We start from the raw sequence: 15,443 nt of genomic DNA, 5'->3' as shown, positions 1-15,443 counted from the left end.
TTTATGGTGGAGATAGGGCTAAAATTTATTCTATATTAATCAGCATTTTAAAATTAATAAAAATTATTTTAAAATAGTAGGACAAATTCAAAAAATATTATGGAAATGACATGGCTATTGATGTGTCTCAATGTGAGCGTAGCAACATTAAATACTACGCTTCAGCTTTTAGTAATACTAGTCGTAGACCCGCGCAATGCGCGAGATAATTTTGATGTTATATAATTTTTTGTTAAGTAAAGAATGAGAATAATAGTTGAGATTTATAAGTAATAGTCTCAAATACATCTCACAATAATGTGATTACATTGTAATATATATAATAAATTTTATGTAAGTAAAGAAGTCTTTATCTTGATTTTGTGTGTGTGTATGTGTGTGTGTATTGGCGTGGAAACATGTTGCATTTTACTTTCAATTATTATATATTACAAAATATTTTGTAATACGTTATAATAGTGTGAAATATGTATCAAAACATAACACAATTAAAAAATGGAAAATTTATAAGTTTTATTAGAACATGAAAATGAATCTTGTTGGTTTCATATGAAAGCTAACATTATTTTGCATTTTTGGAGAAGTTATTGAGCAATTTATCCAAAATTTCTTTCCATTTTATCACATAAGAACTATTAAACAAAATTATAATAGTTTCTATTTTGATAATTACTAAACTCATATATGAGAATCAACTATTACAAAAACTTTTCTCCCCAAAACATATATTGATTTCTATTATTCCTTTCCATACAATTTAAAAAATGTAAAAAACTAAGGAAGCTAAATGTCTAGTTGATCGTTTCTCCAAAAAATAAAAATGTGTAGTTGATCTTAGTCAATCAATAAATAGCATAAAAGGGGTAGGGGAAAGCAAACGTATTCACGGTATAATTGTTTATATACGTCCATATTTGTTTTTGTATAATAATACTCATGCTTTTTAAAACATTCATGTAGAAAACTGTATCTTGTTTTTATCTCTCCCAGTTCTGCAGCTTTAACCCAACTCACAGCATATAAACTAACGATCATGAAAAAAGAACCTAGCAAAATGAAGCCAAATTTCTAAATTTTAGTGATAAATAACAAAGAGAAATTAAAAGATATCACAAATATGTAGTGGTAATTAAAAAAATTTCCATCACAAATGCTATACTTATTGGTTTTAAGAGAGATTAATAGAGAACATATATAAATATAAATATAGGGGAAGGGAAAAATGTATATACGATACATAAGTGTTGAGGGAGGGGGAAGGTTGGGGAAGAGGAAGAGACTTTGTATGTTTTGGTAATTGAAAAATGTATTTATAACTGGTAAGTTGCATAGTTAATGTTATATATATATATATATTCTTTTTTTAAAAACTCATCAAATCCAATGTAGTAACATAATAGTATGAATAGAGGACTTTTGGGCTACCATATAGGTTATGAAAAATTTAAGACTTTCCATATTCATTATTTTATTTCCCAAAAATTTTTATCAAAGAAAATAATTTCCTTCATAAATTAGAATTTTATGGATTTTTTTTCTTCAATTAGATAGAAGAAATATATAGGAATGCAAAAAAAAAAAAAAAAAAAAAATTAAATACATGGATCTTATCTTTTTACAGCTCATGTAATTAAGTTCTAAAATTTATTTTGATATCAGGTATCAAATGAAAAGGCTGTCCGTGAACTTTTTATATAACTGGTGTAAGTAATGGGATGAGATACAGATTTTTCAATCTCTAAGCCATTTACATAGTTTACACTTTGACAATCAACTTTCAGCTTTTACAAACGTGTGATAATTTCTTCTTCTTCAATCATTTCCTTAGTAATTTAATATTATACCAAAATGTTTTCTTTGCTATATGTAAACAAACAACACCAATCTGGTGTGGTGCCATTGCAAATGATGCCTTCAAGTGCGAGAGAGCAACAATGTTTGGTGACTTCAAAGGTGACAATAACAACTTGGAGAAGGATGCCCCAAGTGTTGAAGAGAGCCTTGCCATAGGAAGGATGCTGATGTCAAGGGTGATGAGATTTCTTTTTATATTAACATATTCTTTCTTTACGTAGATTTCATGCTTGATGAGAGCTATACACTGAGTAGGTTCTTCATTCCCATTGGCAATGGTTTCCAAAAAAAAACTCTAATTTGTGTAATACACCTATTACATTTTGTTGGTAGTATTCGAATTGGGACCATGTTTGACATTAGCAGTTATTTATGTCTTTTTTTTTCCCTTTTTTTTGTATTTTATTTGTTACCATAAGTTGAACAGTTGTTTTTATTAATTTTTTGACAAATTACGATGTAAAGGTTTGTATTCGATTTTCTTTTCTAGGATTGTAAACACCATGTTTCTTTCATCTTTTTTTTTTTTTTTCAATTGATATTCTATTTCTTTGTACTCATATTCACAATTTTTTTTTTTTTTTTTTTTACATAATTGCGTTTTATCCATTAAAATTGTTTGTGTTTAAAGAATTGATTATTGATTTAGTACATGATCATTTGCCTCTCATTTGTTTATTATATTTTCTAAAGAGCTTTGTAATTTTTTAAATTAAATACTTCATAAATTCTTGCTAATTTTCTTTTAATCTCATCTAAATTGATGCTAATTTATAACTTCTTAGGACACCTTCGAAGAGGAAACAAAATATTATGATTGATAGGTATTGACCGTATGGTGTTCCTCTTTTTCTTTGTATTTGGGTACCATTTATCTTCTCAAGAAAAAAAAAATTCTTACAATTTATAACTATTGCATCCATTTTATGTCTATGGACATGCATGCAATATTGCTTTATGTTTCCATGGTAATACTAATGTCCATTACTTTGAAATTAAAAAATTTTCTCAATTGAAGCATACACCTCGACGTGATCTCATTTTTAGGAAATCCTGCAACTTAATTCAAATCATGCTAACCGATATATATATATATGTGTGTGTGTGTGTGTGTGTGTGTGTGTGTGTGTGCGCGCGCGCGTGTGTGTGTGTGTGTTTGTGTGTGTGTGTGTGTGCGCGCGCGCGCGTGTGTGTGTGTGTGTTTGTGTGTGTGTGTGTGTGTATAATAAATAGAATGATTTTGTATAGTCCAACATGAATTAAATCATATTACCTTAGTAATTAGTTTAATTAATCTTATCTAATTCTCAAGGAAAAAAAAAACCTTAAACTTATATCTAATATCTTATTGTTCAATTTGGCTATGATATGTTGCACTTCAATCCATCATACTCCTTAAATATTCAAAAATATAATAGAAATAACATAAGAAATATAATATATAAATACAACAGGAAATCAACTAGGCATTTCTTTTGTACTACAAATTTCACTATTATAATTCTTAAATAATATTTACTTAAATATTCACTATTAGCTCTTTTAGAAATGCAATCATATTTTTTTTTTTTTNATTTTAAATGTTGAACTTTTTAAACGTTAAACTTTTTAATTTAATATATTAAGATAAACTTTAAAGTAATATTTTAAACTAAAAAGTGCTGCATCTCTATATTTATTTGTACTGTTTTAATAAAATATTTTATTTGTAATAATTTTATACATTTATTTATATTTAAAATGATTATTAAATTAATTATGACGTCATCTCGGTTCGACCCCGGTTCAATCTCAATTCGACTTCAAAAACCTTGAACCTCTCACTTTTACGATTCAATAAACAATTTGGGTCTGAAAACCTTGTGAGGATGGTTTTATTCAGGCATGCGAATCATTGTTGGATAACATATGATCTCTGACAAAATAGGTGGTTGAAAGGAATTTTTGAAGTTAGAGAAAAATGAGCAATGGTATGGCATGCTTATCATTGTCTCTGTGGTTGATTTGTAGTTTGCAATTGGTCACTTTCATTCTTTGTGGGTATGAGCTCTTGAAATGAGCTTCAAGTCTTCATCATCTTGTGGTTGAGATGATGATATTAATGACCAGTGTGCTGGAACTTTAACGAATGAAGTTTTTAGAGTTGATTTGGAAGAAGGTCAGGGCATTTGGTGATTTATTTGTTTAGGGTTTTAGGGGATAATTATAGTAGTTTGTAGTATGTTGGGGGGGGGGGGTGGAGGTTGTACAACCTTTGGCTCTGGTTGTGCTCTTTGTTGATAGTGATGTTGCGCAATAATAACCTGATTCCTCTTTACAAGAATATATATATATATATATATATTTCTAAAAACTTAAGACTTCTTCTGATGGGTTCCTCTTGATTTTATAAAGGAATGTGGATTTTCAAATTTCTCTCACATCCCTCTATCTTGGAGTTTCCGAACTCGTGTGTTACCTCTTGGGAGCTTGAATCGAAAAGTGGAGCTAAAATTCAGAAAATAGGAGTTTCTAAGCATAAGTGGATTGTCACTTCAATTTAGGCCTTAAGACTGCCAATTGACTCTCCCACTTAGGGTCAGAGTGTCGTATAACGTTTTGATTCAAAGGGCCTATATATTTGGTTTTGTGGAGCTTAAATTATGTGTTCGATTTGGATTGTGACACAACCGAACTTGGAAGCGTGATAATTATAAATGAGATTTTTTTTTGAGGCATAGTCCATAAAGTAGAGGCTTGGGCTAATAGGTCTAAGCCCACTTTGGTCCTATTGCTTAGGGTATTTATTTGTTGCTTCATATTAGAGTTTGCTGTATTGAAAATTGTATTTTTCTCACAGATATAGTAAAAATCACGGCAACTCCATGGACATAGGCACATATTGTTGAACTACATAAATCTTTGTATCATGTGATTGTTCTTGGTGCATTTTTTTTCTCTGTTTTTTCATTTCTCATAGTTTCATGAATCTATATCTATATATTACTAAAAGCTGAAGCGTAGCATTTAATGTTGCTACGCTCACATTGAGACACATCAGTAGCCATGTCATTTCCATAATATTTTTTGAATTTGTCCTACAATTTTAAAATAATTTTTATTAATTTTAAAATGCTGATTAATATAGAATAAATTTTAGCCCTATCTCCACCATAAAACCCACTTCTTCTAAATTTAATTCTACCATAAAGCCCAAACCCAAAGCCTTTTCAACTGAAATCCTCTCTAAAACCCTTTGTTTTCATGCAAACTTTTTTATTTTTCCTTTCCTTTTGTTACACGGTTTCAGTTTCCTGTCTCCCCACATTTTAGTTCTTTCCCCTTCCCTTTCAACGGTTTCACATTCTCCCCATGTTTTAATTCTTTCCCCTTCCCCACCTTTTGTTCTACGGTTTCACATTAAATTCACGTCAACCTCACTCCCTTATGGCAGCAGCCTCTCTATCTTCCTTCCTTCCTATCTTCCTCTTTTCAAATTATATAAATACTAACAAAAGCTGCTAAGGTATCTCTAAATCTCAATTCCTTTTGTGCTCTGTTATTTTGCTTGATGTTTTTTTTCCCTTCTTATGGCCTCTTTCGTGCTTTAGGGTATTGAATTTTTTATTGTTGGGTTTTTTAATTGGAGCTCTACCTCTTTTGGGTTTGTTCGTTTTGAGTTTTTAGATTGCTAGGTTTTAAATTCTATGTGATTCAAACGACTTAGCGTGACTCTGAGTTCTTAGTGTAGTGCTATGGTGTTTGCTTCCGCTGTTTGTTTAGTGTGACTCTAAATTCTTGGTGTTTGAATTTTCTGCAGTAATTTTTCTGCATAATTTTGTTTATTGTGGTCTTTGGTTTAGACATAGTTTATTCCGACAGTAGTGAAGAAACTGTTGTGCTATGGGACTACCGTACATTCAATCATCAATGTGCTAATGTGATTAACATTGGTGACACTAAAATGAGTAATGTTTTGCTCTCAATGATCTGTTCTTATTTTGCAATTGTCACTTTTTTTTTTCTTTTGTTCATTTTTCATTTGCTCAGTTCAAGATGTGATCTAGATTTGGCATGTTGGTACTGTTGTGTGTGTGAATACCGAAACAGGTCCTGAATACAATCTTAATGGACTTGCTGCCTAGGAAGTTGTTAACGAATTTCTTTTCAACATTGGTGACATTATAATGAGTAATGTTTTGCTCTCAATGTGTTGTGAAGGTGAACATTAACAAAGTAATGATTTGTTCTTATTTTGCTATTGTCACTTTTTTTTTTTTCCTTTTGTTCATTTTTGTTTGCTCAGTTCAAGATGTGATCTAGAATTGGCATATTGGTACTGTTGTGGGTGTGGAAATCGAAACAGGTGTTGAATACAATCTTAATGGACTAGCTGCCTAGGAAGTTGTTCACGAATTGCTTTTAGTTGAGGTAAAGCGTAGACCTAAACTTCTTTGCTAACCGTTTATCATTGGAATTGGACTTCTATTAATTGGACTTTTGGATTCATAAACAGGTTAGATGTGAATCAGCTAATGTATCTGGTTTGAGAAATTATATAATATTTTGAGATACAATTCACTATCACCAACACTGTTAGCATATATGCACATCATAGCTACTCTTATAGCACATGATTCGTGTTTAAATTTTTTGCAGTAATTTTCTTGCATAATTCTATTTATCATGGTCTTTGGTTTAGACATGATTTAATATTCATGGTTTCAATTTTAAGAATTTGTTAATTCGTGAAACTCAAGTCACCACGCAAGTGTTTTTATGTTATTAGCGTTAGAACATCCCTCACATGCCATTTCAATGATTGTCTTCTCAACCTATACATTGGTGCTCTAGAAATCAGTCAGGGTATGTATGTGGTTAGTGATGGATTTATTATACTTTATGCCAATGTGAACTGAGAATTCTTTAGTGTTGGAAAAGCATTATATTGAACTTTATGCCAACGTAAACTCAGAATTCTTTAGTGCTTGAAAAGTACTTTTCTGTTTGTTTTGTTTGTTTGATTTCTTTTATCATTCTTCTTTATGATTAAATCCTGTTACAAAAATTCTTTTCTCATGGGGCCGTTAACTTTTATCCTCTAAGAGCCGGTTCATATGGAGTTCTTTTATCTCCAAAGAATATGTTGAAAAGGAAAGCACTAAAAGAACAATTACTCCTCCAATTATTTCTTTTCATTTTCCTTTTAATTTAATTGTTCTAAGAGGTTTCAAATCTAATGTCTAAGCTATGGACTGCAAAGAAATCATTCCTTCCAAAAAGAGATATGGAGTGGTTCTTCTTTTGTCTTCAGTAACTGATTTGGATATTAATTAATTTTCAGCTATTTCAAAATTATTAATAATTTATTTATATATACAACTTATGCAGGGTTTATGTTTGGACGGCTCTCTTTATGTTTCTTCTTGCAAATATTCAATGCTTGCACTGTCATCAATAGATATCCAATTTAAGTTAGTGATATATAGTTTTATATACAATTATTATTAGTGATATAATTTTAGGATTTTTATAAAATAAAATTAATACTAATTAATTGTTAAGGATAAGAATTGTTATTCAATTGAAAAACAAACTCATGCTGGTTGTGATATGGTGATATCTTAGAAATTCAAATTACAAAAGAGTTCTACAGTTGGAGGTAAGATAAATGATAGCATTAGCCATTAGAAATAGAATCATTTGGGGTCATATTAACTTCTCACCTTCTACCACCGCACACCCTTGGTATAATAGTTACTCTACAAGTATAAGTGCTTATACTTGTGGGGTCTTAGGGGCAAGGGCCAAGATTCAAATCTTTAGGTGAGAACTTCATACACATATATACTTAAATTAGGCTAAAGTAGAATTTCTATCTTGTATCATTAAAAAAAAAATCTCCCCTTCTCTACACTACTTTAAAGAACAAAAAAGCAAGGTTGTGGTTGTCTATTCGGTTGCTCCACAACTGTTATTTTACCATTAATGAAGGTAACTGACACATGTTAATTTATTTGCTACCCTCATCATTTGCTGATCATCTAGATACATGGAATATGTGAATGCTAATGAAAACTCTATAAAATTGTTTAAGACATTGCTAGGTTGGTGGATCAAAATTATGCAACACAAATCAATTCAAATCAAGACATCTCAATAATGATACACTTTTGGAGAACATTAAACGTAAGTTACAATTGAAATATATATTCAAACTATAACATTTAAGCTTTATAGTGGACGGTATATGAAAGGCTTCTATTCAAAAAAAAATAATAATAATTGCTAATAACTTAAACAATCACTCATCCATAAAACAAGCAAAACACTATAAATTACAATCCTAAACAACTTCAAAATACAAACAAAAAATATCATTAAAATACTCTCTACACAATCATGAAAATGAGCATACAACAATAATTACCTACAGAATTATTGCTCGAAATATTTTCCAATGTTGGAAGACAATTGCCAAAATTTTTAGGCAACATCAAAATGAGGTACACAATTTTAAATTCACAACTAATGTCTGTTACTTTCACATAAACTACTTTTTCTCTACTAATCACAATCTACCACGTCCAAAATTGTGCCACAAAATATTGCAATCCTCTATTTTCTCTTTCTATTAACTTTATCCAATGAAGTTGTGCACTGTTCTAGAGTCATTGTTATATATATATATATATATATATAAATATATATATAAATTTGACTTCATTGATCCAATATTGCAATTAATTCTAAACCAACCAAATGGAAAACAATTGCTGCAAAACTATCGACAAATCCTTCGGCGTACAACTTTTGGAACAAACACATTTCGCATTCCAAAAAGCCAAGAATGCAAGAAAATGGAGCGGGTCATTGGGATCATGAGACCTTACCCTTATAGAAACGAAGAATTACATGTTACATGCAAAATGTGCTAAATTGACTTGAAAATGTACAAATTAGCCAACCGAGTATGGTAGAAATTTTGTTTCCAAAATAAAAATCTATAATAAAATATCCTCATTCTATTCCGAATACAAATCTCTAATAATACAAAATTAATTCCATCACCAAAACCTCCAATCACCATGAATCCTGTAATATATTGGTCAATCATATATAATGCAGCTTTAGTAGCAATACATAGAAAAACATTAATAATATATAATAATAAAACTATCATAAACAAACTTATCACGCGCAATGTGCGGGTCCGCGACTAGTATATATATATAACTGAAACCTTTAACTTTTTGTTGACCTCTTCAGAGCTTGCCACATCATTATTAATTTTTTTAAACTAAATTGTCTAATTTTACACATCATTGTCATTTTAAAATTAAATTCAATTGTGTCTTAAGATTTTTACTTCCCAACCGATCACTACCTCTCTCCTCTTGATAAACCCTTTCTTTTTCTTTGCTACTGTTCAAACTTTGGAGAGCTTCAATGGCTAAACAAAATATGTGATTAAAGAAGCCAACTATGTTGACTTAAATAACTTCCTGAAACAACAAAACTCATTCATCACTGTTAGTATGTCACCATTGAGATGGTCCGCTATATCCAAAATAATGCGAAATTCAAGGTGGGGCCAATTCACAAAGGGACCAAGTGTATGACAACAATTCCCATGGCTTTGGTTGGCTGCTCTCTGGATGGTTTCATGATTAGAGAGTCAGAGAGTCTGGCAGGACCAGGACGTATAAGGTTTCTTTTTTAACATTAAAAAACAATACTACCCCTCTTCTTCCTTACGCATGTGATATGTTCTACATACATATAATTCTATCTCTTTAAATCTTTACATGTATAGTTCACTTAATGCTCTACAAATTGATCCAAATTCCAAAGGAAAAGTTGAATAACAATTAGGACAATTAGAAATTTGAGAATCTGGGTTGCTTAATTATATGATTTTGTAATTACTTTCTTTTCTCCTTCATAGAAACGATGATTTCTCTTTGTACCATGTTTTGTGTTTCTTAACCCCTCTTAACAAATTCTATAAACCCTCAAATTCATTCACCAAAAAATTACTTCCAAGATCAAAAAACACAAAAACACGTTGAGGCAAACCAAAATATAACCAATCAACTATCTTTAGATGTATTCAATTTTGTTAGGTTCTAAAGACTTAGGATTTGATGTATTTAGAACTCTAATGTGTAATGTTGGCAAACCATTATCAAAATAATATGTTTAGTCTTGTTTAGACTTGCTCAAAATTGTGTAATTCATGTAAAGTTGGAATCGAAAGGCTGCAGATGTATTAGTGCATTTCAGCCTGGCTCGATAAATCGAAGGTTAGACTTGATCGATCGAAAGTCGGCCAGAATGTTTTTTCTGCAGAATTTCCAACTTAGCCCTATCTTATTAAACGTTTAGGGTTTTATGTTTTTGCCCTAGGTTTATAAGGCAAAACCCTAGCCACGTTTTGGGAGTTGATCTGGTTGTATTGTTGCTCATATTTTGCGGTTTATGTGAATCTCTTGTGAGATGCTTGAAGAGCTTTCCTTCACATAAACTTAGGGTTTTCAAGGTAAAGATATTATCAACACTTTGATAATCAACTCAGTTGCTACCATAGGAGCTTAAAGAAATACAAGCGGGAGTGCTTGTATCTTGTGGAGAATCCAAGAAAGAAGGAGTCCGTGGATTCAGAGTTTGCACGTGGTCGTGTCAGTAAGTTCTACTGGTGAGTAGCATTAGGAAGTCGAGCGTGGGTGCTTGTAAGTCCTTTTGTATAAACTTCGATTCTTTCATATAGTGGATTTAAGTTTACCTTGAGAATAGCTAGGTTAAATCCTCCCTAGGTTTTTTACCGGTTTGGTTTTCCTGGGTGATCATATCTTTGTGTTCTTTATATTTCCGCTGCTTTATATCTTGATATGATTATTTGATTGTGTTAACCTAGATTTGCATAATTTGACTAAGTTATACTTGGCTAATAAACTAGGTTAATCCAATTGTTGTGTTTTAAGGGGTCTAAAAAACCTAATAAGTAGTATCAGAGTGGGTAGCTCTCTTGTTGTAGATCTTTTGATCTCTGAGCTGATCCTTAACCCCTGTTGTTATGGAACATGGACACTCTCTTGTTCCTCCTCACTTTGATGGGAATAACTATGCTTATTGGAAAGTAAAGATGAAAGCATTCCTGAAATCTATTGATGAGAGGGTTTGAAATTCCGTTGAGTGCGGATGGGAGAAGCCTACTACTCTTGTGAGTGAGTGGCAAACTTCTCAAAAAGAAGCAGCTGGGTTCAATAGCAAAACTATGAATGTTATCTTTAATGCTGTTTCTATGGAGGAATTTAAGAGAATCTCAAATGTTGAGGTTGCTCATACTGCTTGGAAAATCCTCCAAACTGTGCATGAAGGCACAAAGGCTGTCAAAATAAATAAGTTGTAGCAATTAACTTTTAGGTTTGAGAGCATTAGGATGTCTAATGATGAATCCTTTGATGAATTTTATGTCAAACTTAATGACATTGTTATTTCCGCATATAATTTAAGTGAAATCTATAATCAACCTAAAATTGTTAAGAAGATTCTTAGATCCTTGACTGAGGACTTTAGACCCAAAGTGACTACCATTACTAAAAGTAAGGATGTGGACTCCATCTCTATTAATGAACTTGTAGGATCTCTTCAGTCCTATAAGCTAAACCTACTCAAAGCTAGCAAATTCAAGTCAATGACTCTTAAGTCAGTTGATGATGTTGAGGTTGGTGGATTTGATGATGAGCTCTCTGCTACAGAGATTGCTTACCTTACCAAGAACTTTAGAAACTTTCTTAGGAATGGTAACAAAAAGGCAAGAAATACAAACACTGCTGAACCTAGAAATTTTAGGAAGAACGATCCCATTAAGGTTAACAACACTGAAAAACCTAGAGAAAAAGTAAGTCAATCTTTCAATAATTCTTTGGGTTCTCAATGTTTTGGATGTCAAAGGTATGGTCATGTTAAATCTGAATGTCCTACATTCTTGAGGTCTAAGGGTAAATCTATGGCTGTAACCCTTAATGATAATGAGGTTTCTGATGATGAGTCTGTATGTGACAAGAATGGAAATTTCATTACTTTCACTGCTATTGCTGTAGTCAATGAAAGCGTGTCTGTTGAAGAGAACCCTTCTGATGGGGAACTCTCTGAGGATACAGATTTTCAAGAGGCCTATAATAAACTTTGCAAAGTTGCTGCAAAGGATGCTATGAATGTTGAATTTGGCCTAAAGAAAATTGAATCTCTTGAGTTTGAAAAGAAAAATTTGCTTGTTAACTTGTTTGATGCTAATGAACTTTTGAACAATGTAAAAACTGAGAATATGCTCTTACTTGATAAAGTTAAATCCTTGGAACATGATTTATCTGTTGCTAGATTATCTAGTTCTAAACTTGATCATATGTTGTGTATTCAAAAGTCTCATTCTGACAAATCTGGATTAGGTTATGTTGATAGCATCTCTGTGTCTACACCAAATTCCACAAACTTTGTTCCTTCATCTTCTTCTAAACCTTTTATGAGTGAGATTGTGAGTGAAACTGTCAAACCCCCTGTGAGTGAGGTTGTCAAACCTATAGAAGTTTCACCATCTAGGAAGATTAGGGTTGATTTAAAAGAGTCTAAACCTAAGGAGTGACTTCTAAGGACAAGATGCATGGTAAACCTGCTTGGGTTTGTCATTTTTGTGGAAAGTTTGGACACATTTGTCCTAACTGTTACAAGTTTCAAGCTGCTAAGAGAGCAAACAAACCAAGAGTGTCCATGCCTCAAGCACAAGATCCTAAGGCACTCATTGGTGAATTGGTAAAGGCTTTAAAACTTTATTCCAATCCTAGAGTTGGAAATCACTCAAACGTGAATAGGAACTCCAATGCTCGTGGTGCATCTAAAAGGTTTTGGATGCAAAAAACTCGATCTAATTGAGTCTTTCTGACATGATCCTTGTGCTTCATTGCTTTACTTTTTTGTGACCATTGTTCTTTGGTTTTTGTGTTGTTTTGTTTCTAGGATTTGCATTGCACAATATTCATGCATTTCATTCTAGGATTTTTTTTTTTTCTCTTTTAAATAATATATAAAAAAAAAAAAATCAAATTGTGTTTGGCATTATTTTTCTTGATTTTGAAAACAAGGTTGGTTAATTTATTTATACATAACATGTCTTGTGTACTTTGTTTAACTTTGATGAGCTTATTTATTACACTTCACTAATTTGAGCTGTGTAGTGCATTTTGTGTGGGAAAGATGTTTATGGTGTTTATCACTTTGTCTTAATCTTGAAGTTACATGTTATTTGACTGTCGGACTGTCGGACTTGATCCTTTTGAGAAAGGCATAAATAACCATCTCACCACTGTTCACTAGTCAATCATGAACACCTTAGTGCATATCGTAAGATTTTGTGCTCTAACAAGTGTAGCACATGCACAAAAAGAACATAAGGTATAGTCTCGGTTTAATTGTTTAATAATTAAAATTGGTATGTACTATTAGACTTGATGTCAAATCATATAATTAATATTAGTGTGTACATTATCCCAGCTATTTAATAAGTTTCTGAAAATTAAAATTGGTGTGTATATTATGAGGCAAAATTCAAGAAATTTACATGATTGCAAGCTCTTGTTCTAGGAGATGTGAGAGTTATATAATGTAACTCTTTTGGTGATAGTCTCTTTCAAATTCTATGTGATGAATTTTGTAGACTTTGTATTTGATTTCTATTCACATATTACCTCACATATATCTTAAACTTTTGCTAGTTACACACACTACACAAGTTACTCTTTGTTAAACACTGTACATGTTATTGTGTGTGTTTTTGGTCTGACCAACCAAGTTTGAAAATACATTGAGTATTATACAAAACATTTTTTTGTTGTTTGAGAATTTAAGGGGAGAATGGTTGAAATTTTTTTTGAATAACTGGACTTAAAACTTGGGTTTTTGAAAAAGCATTTCATCTCATACTCATACATTTTGTTCATCAATTTTAATGCTTTGAGGAGTTTATGGCCAAAATGTCAAAAAAAAAAAAAAAAAAAAATTTTTCCTGCTGTGGACTGGTGGTGGTGGTGGTGGTGGTGATGGTATTGATGGTGGTTGTGGGTGTGGTTGTGAGGAAAAAGATTGGAGATTTTTTTTTTTTTCCTGCTGTGGACTGGTGGTGGTGGTGTTAACAGTGGTTATGGTTGTATCTGATGGTGTGGTATATTATTTTATTGTGTTAAAATCTAAAATAGATCCACTGCTGCAGCATATGTGTAGGTAAAATAAATAAAGTGACTTTTTTGTGTAGCTAAATAGCTAAAATTTTACATCCATTGCTGCGAATGCTCCACATATTTTACATCCACATATTGCTAAAATTTTAAGAAGAAAACAAACCAACTAATTCAATTCCAATTAGACATCTAGAGATGACTACAAAATCTTTCTGGACCCTATATTCCCTGTCAACTCTATTTTAGTAAGAATTATTAGTAGCAATCTAAGGTGGTTCTGCTTATATATTTCTCTTCAGATACAAAGAAGTGTGGAATATCAATTTTTTTTTTTTGGTTGCTAACTATGCAGGTGAGCACAATTTATGTAGTAGTAATCTAAGGGGCCTATCTGATTGATTTTTTTTTTTTTTTTAAATTTTTTTTTCATTTGGTAAATGGATTAAAAGTTATAGGCTTGGGGTTTTATTTAATTAATCACTAAAGCGCCATAAGGCTGAGTTAAATGTTGTAGAAGGCGTACCCCAGATTGATTAATTGACTATGGAACAATCCCAACATCGTGTGGGTTCCTTTTCTTAATTATTTATTATCATAATGTTTTGAGTTACCGCTTTTATTGTAATGTTTTGAGCTATGGTAATGGACCTTATATATTCGACTTGGGTTTATGACTTTATGGTTTTGAAGGAAAAAGTTGGATGTAAGAGAATTTGAGATTTAGTTTAGATGTGCGTAGTTCATTCCTTTTGTGAAAATAGATTAATTGTTGTAAGACATATTACTTTTAATGTTGTCTACATTTCTTTTTCTTTTCTACTTTTGCAACTTTTAGCCTGCAGTTATGTTTTATGATCATTAAGTACTCCAATGATTAATGCATTGAATTCTATGATAAGCATTATTAAATACAAAGAAATAATAAAATATTATCCTTACAAATCCAATTATTTAATATAGAAAACTATTCAGTTACTAACTTTACAAATTCAACCATAAGCAATTATATCAATCCATTCATTTAATTTTACATAATCATTTGGATTTATCTTTTTTTTAATCCCATGTGTTGATAAGATATGTTTATTGTATTGCTACAGCTTCTTTCAAGCAGTTTCCATACTTATTAAGGAGTTGTGATGTGGGAGATTTCAAGAAATGTGGTGAAGCATTTAACTCAATACATCTATGATCAACTACTCAATTAATCAAGACAAATTTATTGCTATTGGACGCAATTTGCATGATCGCGTCAATGATTCTTATTGGGTGGTATTTCTCATTTGTTAGATCCAAATAAATGTAACTTTAAAGTTTAGTTTTTGCTTTTGTTTGTACTTGGTTCTTTTTGTTTATAAATTTTGTATCATCCGTTTT

Source organism: Quercus suber, unplaced genomic scaffold, assembly GCF_002906115.3.
Source record: "Quercus suber isolate HL8 unplaced genomic scaffold, Cork oak 2.0 scaffold_539, whole genome shotgun sequence".
Taxonomy (NCBI): domain Eukaryota; kingdom Viridiplantae; phylum Streptophyta; class Magnoliopsida; order Fagales; family Fagaceae; genus Quercus; species Quercus suber.
Note: the sequence above shows the minus strand (reverse complement) of the source record.